The following is a 12,601-nucleotide window of genomic DNA, read 5'->3' on the forward strand; positions in this document are numbered from 1 at the left end:
GCCAGCACGCCCGTGACTGGCATATTGACTTTGTTGTTGCCACTGGTTTCTGAACATGCTTCTCAGGGTGTGCGTCTCTGAGCGGGTCACTTACCAGGAGGCCTGGTGCTGTCCCCTGCGGAGAGCGGGACACCCCACATCTCTGGACCCTGAGCTGAAGCTGCTGCAGCGTCCCCTCCCGTGCCCACCCCTGCTCTGTTCACTGCTGGCTTGGGGCTCTGAATCCAGAACCTGGAAGTCCAGCCCCCGCTCTTAGAGGGCGAGGGAGGCTCTGAAGCCTCAGAGCAGGAAGGAGTGTCCAGGTGGGCAGGTGTGTCCTAGTGACCAGGGGTGTCCTGGCGGGCAGGGTGTCAGAAGGACACGGTAAAGTCAGGGCAGGGGGTAGTGACCTGTCCCAGCAAAGACCGAGGAGCCCGATTCCAGGCACCATGGCCTCTGCTCCCTGGACAGTGTCCTGAGCCCCTGTTCTGACCAATAAGGACCTGGGAAGGGCGAGAGGCCGCCCCCCGAGGCCTGGAGAAGAGGCTCCTGACCAGCCACTCAGGATGCTTTGTAACAGTTCAGATGCCCCCCAAACATCCACAGACGCTTTCTGAACGGCCACAGGCCACAGCTGGCCGCAAGCGAGGAGGAAACGCAGTTGCGGGAGGCAGGTGTGTTGCTGCGGGATGCACAGAGCCTTCCGCTAATCCGTCTGCCCACGCACATGCGGGGCTCCCTGAAACCCTCCTGGAGCCCACGCAGGTCCTCCCATGCACCCCTCCCATGCAGGTGTCAGAGCCGATAGGCTTGGGCCCAGCTTTGCTGACGTCTCTGGAGGCTGATCCGGAAGGGACTTCGAACCCGGGGAACTCAGTTCAGTGATTCTCCTTTCTTGGGGGGGCTTTCCCCAAATGGGCCTCATTCTGAGAGAGGGGCGAAGGGCCAGGAGTCCTAGCCAGGGGGGAGATGAGAGGTGGACAGGTGGGGTTGGAGGGGCAGTGTGGTACAGAGCCCCCAGCCCTCTGCTGCCTGTGTCCAGACCCTTGGGATGCCAAGGGGCACGGGGGGCGTCAGGAGGCCACTGCAGACTGGCCAGCAGCGGAAGGAGCGCAGGCCCACGTGGGAGAGGCCTCACTCCAGGCACTAACGCCTCTCAGGGCCCCTCCCCCGCACCTCCCACCCCAACTGCAGGAAACCCACAGAAAAGACCCACAAAGCAAAACCTGTGGTTCGTGGCACCTCAGCTGGTGGGGCAGCACCGCCGCCTTCCTCTGCCGCAGGGGGGATGGGGCCGAGCGGTAGGGACCCAGGCAACCCACCCCTCCCCCCGCGGGGGCCTGGGCTCCAGGCGGTGCCCACCCCACAGCCTCCGTCACTGTCCACCCCCGCCCGTGCCACAGGCTGGGCTGGGGACAGGGTGCTGGCTGCTGGGACCACCACAGCCGCACGGGCTCTGCCCCCACCGTGGCCTCCACCCCCCCCCCGTCGCCCCCCCCAGGCCTACTTGCTGCCTCAGGAGTGTTGCTTCACCTTGACCGCTGTGGGCCTGTCTCCCCCCGTAGTTGCTAGAAGAGTAACCCTAACTAACCAGCTAACCCCTGCTCTGAGGGCTTGGAAAACCTTCTTCATCCCGTTTGCTCACATGTGTGCGTGAGTGTGCGTGTGTGAGGGGCACTCAGGTGGGGGTGGGGGGCAGTCAGTTGTGCTTTTGGGAAAAGACAAACCAGCCCCAATGAGGAAGTGGCCCGAGGCAGCCTGCAGGGCCCACCTGCCCCCACAAGAGGCCTTGGTTTCCAGTGCCTGCACCCTCCTGGGGGGGCCTTGCCCCCTGTGAGTCCTTCTGCAATGCCCTCCTCCATGCCCCGCTCTCCCGTCTGTCTTGGGGACGCTGCCCCGTGTGGGAATGTCCTGGGATGCGGGTCTCAAACACAGACGCGGGGGCCCCGGCCAAGCCCCTGACCCTGGGCAGGGACTCTGTCCTACAGCCTCAGTCCCCAAGGGGCTCTTGGCCTTCTACCAGGAGGGGAGCTCCGTGCTGCACGGGGGGCTGCTCCTCGGCTGCCCCCCCATCTCTGTCACCGCAGACAGAGTGCTTGACCCTTTGGGCGCTCCAGGGCCTTGTCCTGGGGGCAGGTGAGGAAGACGGGGAGGGCTGAACCCCCTGTGGCCCTCCAACTCCTGCAGGGTCCGTCCCCCGGCTAGCGCCCCTCTGTCTGTGAGCCAGTGCGCCCGCTGCCGCACACCTGCGGGCCCAGGAGCCCACCAAGCTGCCCACGGCCTGGCGTGTCCGTGACCCCACAGCACCATGGGGAACGCCTTCTGGATGGGCAAACCCTGCCTTCCAGGGAGCTCGCTCGGTCCTCGTCACATCCACCTCTCTTTTCCACAGGCTGGCTCCTATTCCGACCCTGCCCTGTGCCAGGCAAACCGTCCAGGTCTCTCCTGCACGTGTGAAGGGCTGGTCCCTTGGCCACGTGGGACACCGATCTGTCCCTGTCCCTGTCCGGGTGCAGCTCTGGTGTATTCCCACTCCGGCCAGCAGCCTCCCTCCCCCTGACTCCTGTGAGATGCCCCTCCCCTTCGACCCAGAAGACCTGGACCCCAGCCCCTGACGGTTTAGACGGTCACGGGGTGGGAGTTACCCCTAGCAGGCACCGCGGGTTGGAGGAAACCCCTTCTCCCTGAAACCCTACCTCTGAGCCGCATCAAGCGAGCTGCTGGCCCTTTGCTGCAGAGAAGGCAAAGTCCCGGTCCCGGGGCCCCGAACCAGCAACGCACGCGGAGAAGGGCCCAGGCCTGTGTCTGCCATCACGGTGGGCATCAGGGGCCTCACCTGGGCACAGCTGGGCACACCTGAGTGATGGAGTGGGAGGGGCCAGAGCTTGGGAAGCTGCTGCTTTTCTTCTTCAGACCTGGGATGTGCTCCTAGGGGACCCAGGCCTGTGGTCCCGGCTCTGCGGGCAGGACACTGCAGGCCTGGCTCTTGCCTGGGGTACACGGCCCAATGCCCTCTCTGACTCCACAAAGGGAAAAATGGGGTGCAGACATTTGCCTCCCCCTTGCTTCCCTTCCTTTCATCTCTCCGTGTCCCCCAGGACTCAGTGGCTGAGCTGGGAGCTCACATCAAGAGCCCGTGGTGTGGGCGCGGGTCTCTTTGTGCCTGCATGACCCCTCCCCGGGTCACCACAGGCCTCCGAGGCAGGGGCTGGTATTGTCCTGTTTCCCATAAGAGGAGATGGAGACCCCAGGAGTGGGGGTCTGGAGCCGCGTCAGGGGCCAGAGGGAGGGTCCCTGTACCTGCTCTGAGACCTGTAGGATCCTGGAGTTGGGAACGCAGGCTGGGACGCGACAGGTCCCTTTCTCGGCCTCTTTCACAGTGAGATACTCCAGTGCCCATGGGACAGGTGAAGGCCACCCCTCCCCAGCTTGGCAGCAGGGTTGAGGCCTGCTCTGGCCTCAGGGGGTCGAGGCCGTCCCACGTGCAAGGAGGAAGGATGATACTGAGCTCTGATGCTGCGGGAGGCACCAGGAGGAAGGAAGGGCTGGCCAGCCCCCGGGGCACCTCCTCCCGGCCCCTGGGCCCTTTAGCTGGCAGTGGCCTCCAGGGCCTTGGGGCTGAGTCTCTTCCCAGATTTGAAATCTGGCTCCCCTGCCTGATCCCACTCCAAAGTCTTGCTTCGGGTTATTTGGGGCCGAGCCTCGGGAATCCCAGAGCCTCCAAATGAAGCTACCCTCCTGCCTGTTCTCCCCACTCGGCCTCGCAGGCCCCCCCACCCCAGTCCCCCTGCCAGGTCCTCCAGCTCATAAATCACCCCCATCAGAAATGCTGAGTTATGAAGCAAAAGGATGGAAAAATTCTCGTAACCTTGACAATTTTTTTTGCACATCATTTGAGGTTTCCTGTACTTCTAATTTGTGGGCTCTCTGCTGGGCTGTTTCTCTCACATTTAACAGGTCCGGCCCCCACCGGCCCTGTCCGGGGTGTGTGTGCAGGCAGGGACGCCGCGGCATCTGTCGTCAGCTCACCTAATGGATTCCGAGCATGTAGCAAGACGTGGGCCTGGGAGTCAGCCCTCCTGCCACCCCGGCCTGGGGCGGTCAGGTGGCTCCATGGAAGACCGGGCAAGGTGTCTGCCTGCTGCAGTGGTCGGGGGGCCGGGGGAGGGCCTCCTTCTCCTACCCTGACTCCTTCTCTAAGGGCCCACAAAGCCGCGTGGGTCTCTTCTGTGCACACGCACACACACGCACACACACGCACAGTGTGGTTATGATTTATGGGGCCTGTGAGTAGCTGCAACAGAAAGTCCATTCTTGTGACGGAAGGAGGTGGGGGAAAGGCATTCTGGAAACACCTCTGTCCGGGTGTGGACACGGAGCCTGGATGAGCTCATAAATCCCCGTCCTGACTCTCATTATGGGGCTCGGCGGGGATCTGACCAAACGCTAACCAGCAATGCGGCTGGCGGCATGGGGTCACGCTGCTGCCAGGCAGACAGGAGTCCCGGCAGGCAGGGCATGGGCCTGGCCCCCCACCTGCTCTGGCTGCCGGCGAGGTGGGGGAGAGAGGGGGAGGGTGGGAGGGAGAGGCAGGGCAGAGGGGGCTGCTTGCAGGAAACACGGGTAGCTTGCGAAGGCCTTCTCTGAGAGGGAGGCCAGCCAGGCGCCTGAGCTCACGGAGACAGAAAGGCTAGAAAGCCTGTGTTTTCTGGGGCTTTGCTAGAAAAAGCTGGCTGGGGCTCCCAGAATGTGTGCAGAGCGGTGGCTGCTGTGTTTCGAGGAGACAAGGGCCAGGGTCTTTGGTCTCAGAGACCCAAGAGCATGGCCCTGGATGAGGGTGCTGCCGACGTGGGGCTCTGCCAGCCCCGTCCCCGCCGGGGCTTTGCTCCCGGGCCCGTGAGGCGCACAGCCTCTCACTTTAGAGCCAGACCCCAGAAGCCAGACCCCGTAGTGTTGCAGAGCCTCAGACGCCTTCAAAGATCCGAAGAAAGCCACAGCCCAGCAATTCCTCAGGGGGCCAGATGCCGCGCAAACCGTGCAGGGGTCTCAGACCATCTCCCGCCAAGTGCCCAGACCCGCCGCGGGTGTGGGGTGCGTGGCCAGGTGCCCAAGTCTGCTCCTGCCACCGGGTTCCCTCTCAGCTCTCTCTGCCTTCTGCTCTGTCCCTCCCCTACTCCCATCAGCCTCATTCCCCCTTCTGCCCAGGTCGGGCCGCAGCGCCGGGGAGACCCTCTGGGCAGCGGTGGGGTCGCAGAACACTGGAGGTGACGCAGGGAATTTCAGTCTGGCCTCGCGCAGCAGCCGAGCCCTCCCCGGATCCCCTGGAGTGGGACTCACACTCCCCGGTCCGTTGGCAGCAGGGACACAGGGACGAGGAGAGGGGCGGGCAGCGGTCTTCTCAGCTGCGGGGGTAGAACCCCGCTTACCCGCCCTTGGCGTGAGCGGAACACAAGCTCCCCCACAAGGCACGTCGCACGTCTCGTCCATCAGCCGTGGGCTGTGGCCCTGACCCAAGACAGACGCACGGGCAAACTGGCGATCAGACTAGCACGTTCAAGTGTCTGAGGAACTACATGAATGAAAAACCCCTCAGGGGGGTCGGCGACGGTGGAGGCGACGGTGGGTCTGCGCAGACCTTAGGCCCAGCAGCTGAGACGTTTACTCAGGCAGCCTGTGAGGTGGGCAGGGAGGCTTGCAAAGGGGCCAGCACCCCGTCACTGGGGGAATTCAAGGAGGTCTTTGTGGCTGTCCCTCCAGGGTGCTCAGAAGGGAGGCTGGACTTTCTGAACTCTACGTGCTTTCCCAGCTCTGAAATTGCATAATGCTTCTTTTGACAACCCCGGGGGTTTGTCTGGGGTCCTGCCTCAGTTTCTCCTTTGGAACTAGAAAGGCTCTCTCCTGATTTCTGGCCGTGTGGAGGCCTGTGGCTCCGTGCACAGGGTGCACTATTACGAACAGTTGGTTTCTCCTTGGATGCTTGTTGAAGACACCCAGCACGGAGCCTTGGGCCCACACGTGCCTGGCCCCGAGAGTGTGCACGCCCTGTGGGGACATATGTCTAGCTACTGACGGCTGTGGGGCCACCTGCTGCCCTGGGGGCTGCACCTGCTCGTGGGCTCTTCAGAGATGGGCTAGAGGGCTCCTGACTGCCACAGAGTGATAAGGGTACTGGCCAGAAGCAAGGCCCTTCCCTGGGTCACCCAGCCAGCCAGGAATCTTCCAGGGGTGGCCCCAGGACCCCAAAGGGGACAAGGACAGGGACACCCAGCAAACAGACTCCAGCCTCTGTGTTTCCCCTCAAAGGCCCTGCTGTCCACCTGTGTGTGAGGCTCTCTGGAGTTTTTGGGGTGTTCCCAAAGAGAAAGCCCCTGGTCACTGCAAAGAGCAGTGGCCACCAGCAGGAGAGGGCCCTTGTCACAGCCCCAGGCCAGTGTCCCGGTGTTGTGCTGAGCCAGAGGCTGAAGGGTGGGAGTCCCAAGGACCCCCTCCCCTTGCCCCACCCTGGGGGGGTTGGCTGGCTGCTATAACCACTAAGGGGGCCACTGTGCCTGGAGGCTCTGTCTTCCGCCCTCATTGATGGGAGCACAAGGTGGCATGAGCCTCTCACCTACGATGTCGTTTATGAACTGAATTTCTGTAGTGGGGACCCTGTTTACAGGTGTGTCCTCCTGAAAGGTGTCCTGCATTGTGGTCGAATGGAGAGCTCTTCCAGAAGGTGAGCCCCCGTGTGTGACAGCCGGGTCTCCATCGGGAGCAGGGTGGAGAGGAGGCGGGAGGGGACATCGAGGCAGGTGCAGTGATGAGGAACTGGCTCAGCTCCCTCCTGGGAGACAGCTGGGACCCCAGGGTCTGGTGCCAGAGCTCCTGATAGACGAGCCTAATGCTAGCATTCTCACATCCCTGCAGGGAGGCCCGTGAGTACGCTGGGGCCCGCCTCCTGCTGTGGTGATGTCATTTCCTCCCAGCCAACCCCAGAAGGACCCTGGAGTGGGTCAAACTCTACCGACACTTCCCAGGAAAAACAACTGGGTTGACTGGTTGATACCAGAGCCTGGGGTGTTGGGGCCTGGGTCCTGCTCTGTCCTCTCCCTGAGGATGGTCCTGGGCACCACACCCCAGGACTGGCCTTGTGTCCCCGTGAGGACGCCCACTTGGCAGCCCACGCTGAAGCCTCTGCCACCCCCTCAATGCTGGACGAGGGGCTTCTTCACACCCGATGCCTGGGGGAGAGTCCCAGGTGCCCACTGCCTGCCCCCGAGAAGTGAGTGGGGCCCCGCTCTACGGCCTGAACTTGCCCAGGAAAGCAAGAAAACTCAGGCCCCAGGCCTCCCTTCCTTCTGACCCTGAGGGGACAGCTGCTGTCACAAGGGTGGTACTTGGCAGAGAGGGTCTTGCAGAGGCTTCTGACCTCAAATAAGCCAGGTATCATCTGGGTGTAAATGCTCCGTGCCTCTGTGCACCCCCATCCGGAGCTGGGACCGTGTGGGGGTACCGAGAGCCGTCTTGTGGGTGCCCATGTGCAGAAGCATGGTCCAGCCAGGGCCCCCAGCAAACCCCAGCACAGAAGGTCCCAGCCCTGCTCTGCCCCCGCTCACGGGGGTTCTGCTCCTTGGGGGGGGGGGGTTGGAAATTTCACATCTGACTCGGCTGCTGGTGGCTGGGCCTGAGTCTGACGGGGGCACCGGATACCCAGGGCAGGGCAGAGCCACGAAGAGCTACCGACTTGCCAACACCTGGGACAGTTTGGGCAGGTGAAGGCTACCAGCGCTGAGAAGCCCCCCCAAATCCTGGCCTGGCTTGTGAAGTCCCCCAGCTGGCAGGTTCCACGCACGCGCCCCTCCCAGGCCCCTGTCGTCCCGCCCCTGCCCCTCCGGCTGATGTGGTTAAAATGCTAACAGCCCAAACGTTTTTTCCAACCCGAATTTGATTTGAAGTTAGGTCAGGAGCAGAAGTCTCTGAGCCTAAGGGCTGCATATTACCACAGACTCAGCTGTGACATTCTGAAGTGAGACACTTTGTTTTGTTCTTGATCATAAAAAAGATTGGAAAAAAAAAAAAAAGCCCAAACAACCAAAACCAAACGCCTGTGGCAGAGTCCTTGCCCAGGGGCAGGTGGGAGCCCCGGGGTCTGCCCACAGGAAGTGGTTCCACCGTCAAGTTGATGCGAGGCCCCAAGAGGTGTCACATTCATAACCCTTCTCTGGCCACACAGATGGTGACAATCTGCAGGGCTTGTGAACAGCCCCCGCCCCCAGCAGGTGCAGGAGGAATTCTCACAGCAGATGAGCTGCTGCAAATGGACGGCCCAGGAACCCAGGGCCTTATCCTCACAGTCTTGTGGTCATCCCTGTCCGTGGACAGCTGCGCACCAGGAGGGACTTCCAGATGTACCGCTCAGAGAACCAGACGTGGCTGGGTGGAGAGAGGCTCAGAGTCTTCCCACCCTCCCTCTCTAGATGTTCTCCACAGAAACTGCCCACTGGGCTCTTCCCACCACACTCGGTCAGAAGGAGGCGACACGTTCCTCCGGCCACCACCCTGTAGACGGCTGACGCTGTCTGTAGTCACCGCTGCTGTAGCCGCTAGCCACTGCTAGCCTCCCCCCACGCCCGTCATGAGAGGCCCACACTGCCCCCCCACAAGGGGCAGCCACTGTTGTAGCCACCTTTGTAGATGAGGAAATTTTACACAGAGGAGTTGGGTAATCGGCCCAATGTTGCACAGCAAGAAAGGTGCAGACAGGATGGATGATGGGTATGGGCTGCCTGTTTCATCCCTTTTATGATCTATGGGGACCCGCGCTTCACATCCCTGGCTGGTCTTGTCCTTCTCACCTTTCTTCTATCTGAGGATGCTGGCCAAGAACAACTAAGACTTCCCCAGAGCCTTGCAAGGACTAGAGTTCAGTTGGGGCTCGCTCACCGAACATCTCCACTGATGGATGGATGGATGAATGGATAGACGGCTGGATGGCTGGATGAGTGGATTGTTGGATGGATGGCTGGATGAGTGGATTGTTGGATGGATGGATGGATGAGTGGATTGTTGGATGGATGGATGGATGGATGGATGGATGGATGGATGGATGGATTGTTGGATGGCTGGCTGGATGGCTGGATGAGTGGATTGTTGGATGGATGGCTGGATGAGTGGATTGTTGGATGGATGGATGGATGGATGGATGGATGGATGGATGGATGGATTGTTGGATGACTGGCTGGATGGCTGGATGAGTGGATTGTTGGATGGATGGATGGATGGATGGATGGATGGATGGATGGATGGATGGATGAGTGGATTGTTGGATGAATGGATGGATGGATGGATGGATGGATGGATGAGTGGATTGTTGGATGGATGGATGGATGAGTGGATGGCTGGATGGCTGGATGAGTGGATTGTTGGATGGATGGATGGATGGATAGATGGATGGATGGATGGATGGATGGATGGATGGATGAGTGGATTGTTGGATGGATGGATGGATGAGTGGATTGTTGGATGGATGGATGGATGAGTGGATTGTTGGATGGATGGATGGATGGATGGATGGATGGATGAGTGGATTGTTGGATGGATGATGGATGGATGGATGGATGGATGGATGGATGGATGGATGAGTGGATTGTTGGATGGATGGATGGATGGATGAGTGGATTGTTGGATGGATGGCTGGATGAGTGGATTGTTGGATGGATGGCTGGATGAGTGGATTGTTGGATGGATGGATGGATGATGGATTGTTGGATGGATGGATGGATGGATGGATGGATGAGTGGATGGCGCAGTTTTCCAGACCTGTCCGGACACTTCTGGTTTCTTCCACTTCCCAAAGTGAGATATAAGGGAACATCCTTCCAGGAGTTGTAAAGGCAGCAGGACACAGGGACACCTCCCACCTCAGGGTGGGCCCCTCTGAGGGACTCTCACAGCCCCTGCCCCATCACAGTGCAGATTGCAGTGGGCCATGACTGTCTTGTCCACATCATTCCTTTTTTCTTTCCCTGCATGACAACAGCGTTCATGGTCTCATCTGGCTGCTTCCCAGAGCCAGGCAGACAATGGGTGCTCAGCGAACGTTTGGGACACAAATGGGTATGGTGCTTCTGGACACCTGAGACTCCCCCTCACCATATTCCACAGGGCTTTGCGCTTTGCCCAATGGGTCTTTCTCTCCTCATCTCCCCTTGTCACACTTTGGACCCCTTCCTTCTTGTTCCTCCATGGGTTCTGCTCAAGGAAGTACACACCCTGCCTCGCTAGAAAACAGAGTTGCAATTTCTCTTGGGTCCAGTGTGTCAGTAGGATTGCCCCCTAGGTCAATGTGACAGCATCCTATTTCCCAGGACAGAGACCATGCTAACTTGTCCATCTCAGCATCCTGTGGGACCCGACACATAGTGGGCATTCAGCGTGAAGTTCTGGGCAGGATGGAGCTGGCGTCCCCGGCCATTGACTCAGTCTCTGCCCATCCTTCTTCCTCCTTGGGGACACGCCGTCTAGAGAAGCTCCATGACTCACTGCCTTCCATATCAGGACTCGTGTTTTGAGACCAGCTCCTGCAAATAGCTCAAATCTCAACGGGCCGAGGCTAAGCAAATACCTGCCAATCCCCAGAAGGAGCACTTCTCACTGCTCTTTGACATACAAAAATGGTCATTGGCAGAGGGCTTCTGTGCAGACGGTGTTGTCTTTGGATGCCCTGCAAATAGGCAATGTCGGTTCCTTCCCCAGAAGGCCCAGGTCTGTGTGCATAAAAATGTGGGCCTGGGCCTGTGTCTGCACCTTCGTTCTGGCTCTAGAGAGATCGGAGGTGTGCTTTTCCTCCAAATAGCTTGTTGTATTGATTCTGCTTCCTAGGATTCTTTTCTTCCCGGAGGACGCAGAGCTCAGCCACTGTCTAGTTGGTTGAGTGGGGTGAGGCCCTGGGTCCTGCAACTGTAACCCAATGGGCCCTTCCTTTCTCTCATACCCAACCCTCCCCGAGTATCAGACGTGGAAGACAGACACAGGGAGAGGTGGCGCCCGCTTTCTGGAAATCATGGGCTTCTTGTGCACTGTCGTCCCAACCAGAGGCCATCCGGGGGTCTCAGGGATGGACTTTGAGCCACTCGCTAGGCCTGCCCGTGGATGTGAGCTCAGCCTGAGACGTCTCCCTGGGAGCCCGAAGACGGCTTCCTTCCCAAGCTGGGGGCGCATTTGGTCCGATCGGCGAAATGATTCATAGACAGAAGTGGGCAAAGTCAGTCTTGAATGACAAACGGGACCAATAAAGTTCAGTAGCCCTCCCTCTTTCCCCATGTTCTTACAGCCAGTCACCTCTGACGAGATATGCCAAAAGAATTAGAAGTGTGTCCCCCACAATGATATTACCTGGATCCCTTTCAGGTCCACACCAGCCAAGTTCAAACATCTATTCAAGCCCAGGAAATAGAATCGAAACGGTTTATTAAAAACCTAATCACAAGCATTTATATGACACAAATGGTTCTGAGCTGCACCCACCACCCCACGGCCCCTCCCAGGGGCAGCACAATGCAGCCGATTACCCAGAATTTAAATGGGGGTGTTTAAGAGCCTGGGAACATTTTAATGGGGATCTTTCTTTGTGGATTCTGCTATTGTATTTTTTTTTTTCACTTGAAAAAAGGCAAAGGATGGGAGGGCGCATTCACTTTCCTCCCTTGAGTGATATAAGAATATATGACTTATTCTGGCAGATCTCTTTCTATTGATGCTGTCAGGATGTGAATATAAACCCATGGGAAGAGGGAACACCCTGCTTGCTTAATTAAAGTGGCGTAGTGTGGCTTAGGGCGGCTCCCTGTCAGCTGTCCTGAGCCGGCCGCCAGCAGGTGATTGGATTGGCGGTCTCTCTGGAGGAGAAGCTGTGAGAGCAGACGGCTCCTTCCCTCCTCGGGGCCCCGGCTCTGGGGGCAGGGCTGGGTGGTGGCCACTGTTCCGTCTCGGCTTTCTGGATCTTGGGCTCCCCCACGGATGGTGATAACAGCTATGGATCAGAAGAGTTTCCTATAAAGTCTTCTCACCGGGGTCTTGCTCACGGGGCCCCACTCTGGTGGCCAGGGCATCCCCCCCAACGTCCTCCAGTTGCAGGTGCTGGAGACCTGGACTCCTTGGTGGCTCCTGGATGCTTTGCCAGCAGAGCCGACACCCAGCCCCACTCCAGACAAGCAGGTCCCCAGCGATCCCTCAAAGGTCTGGAGCTGGTGGTTTCCCGGGCATGGCACGCAGTCCTCCCTCCTCTTGGGGCACAGACTTTTCTAGAAGGTTCTTTGTCTCTCGAAACAATGTATCGCTTTACTCGTATTTTCAGTGATTTTTGTCTTCCTTTCCAGATGATCATTTTGAAATGGTTTCTTCAGTAAAAATAATCTGAACGTTGATTCTTTCCTGAATGCCTTGTGTTGAAGATGAGGGTTCCTCGTTTTACCACCCAATTTAGCGTTTTAACAACATGACGAAAAATACAACAGAATGGAAACATTTAAAATGAAGCACACTCCCCATCCTGGTGGTTCACGCGTCGTATCTACCACAAATGGGGAAGCCTGCTTCAGAGCGTGGTGACTTAAAAATACATGACTAGCTCCACTTCGGTCAA

At 59.0% G+C, this 12,601-nt stretch overlaps 1 protein-coding gene across 8 annotated transcripts in view; it reads right to left on the minus strand.

Moving 5' to 3' along the window:
• The window catches only part of PRDM16 (PR/SET domain 16), a 317,415-nt gene that overhangs the window by 53,295 nt on the left and 251,519 nt on the right, over window positions 1-12,601 (minus strand). The gene's annotated exons all lie outside the window — the stretch shown is intronic.

The sequence above is a fragment of the Ursus americanus genome, chromosome 33, assembly GCF_024610735.1.
Source record: "Ursus americanus isolate L20-20 chromosome 33, mUrsAme1.1.p, whole genome shotgun sequence".
Lineage (NCBI taxonomy): Eukaryota > Metazoa > Chordata > Mammalia > Carnivora > Ursidae > Ursus > Ursus americanus.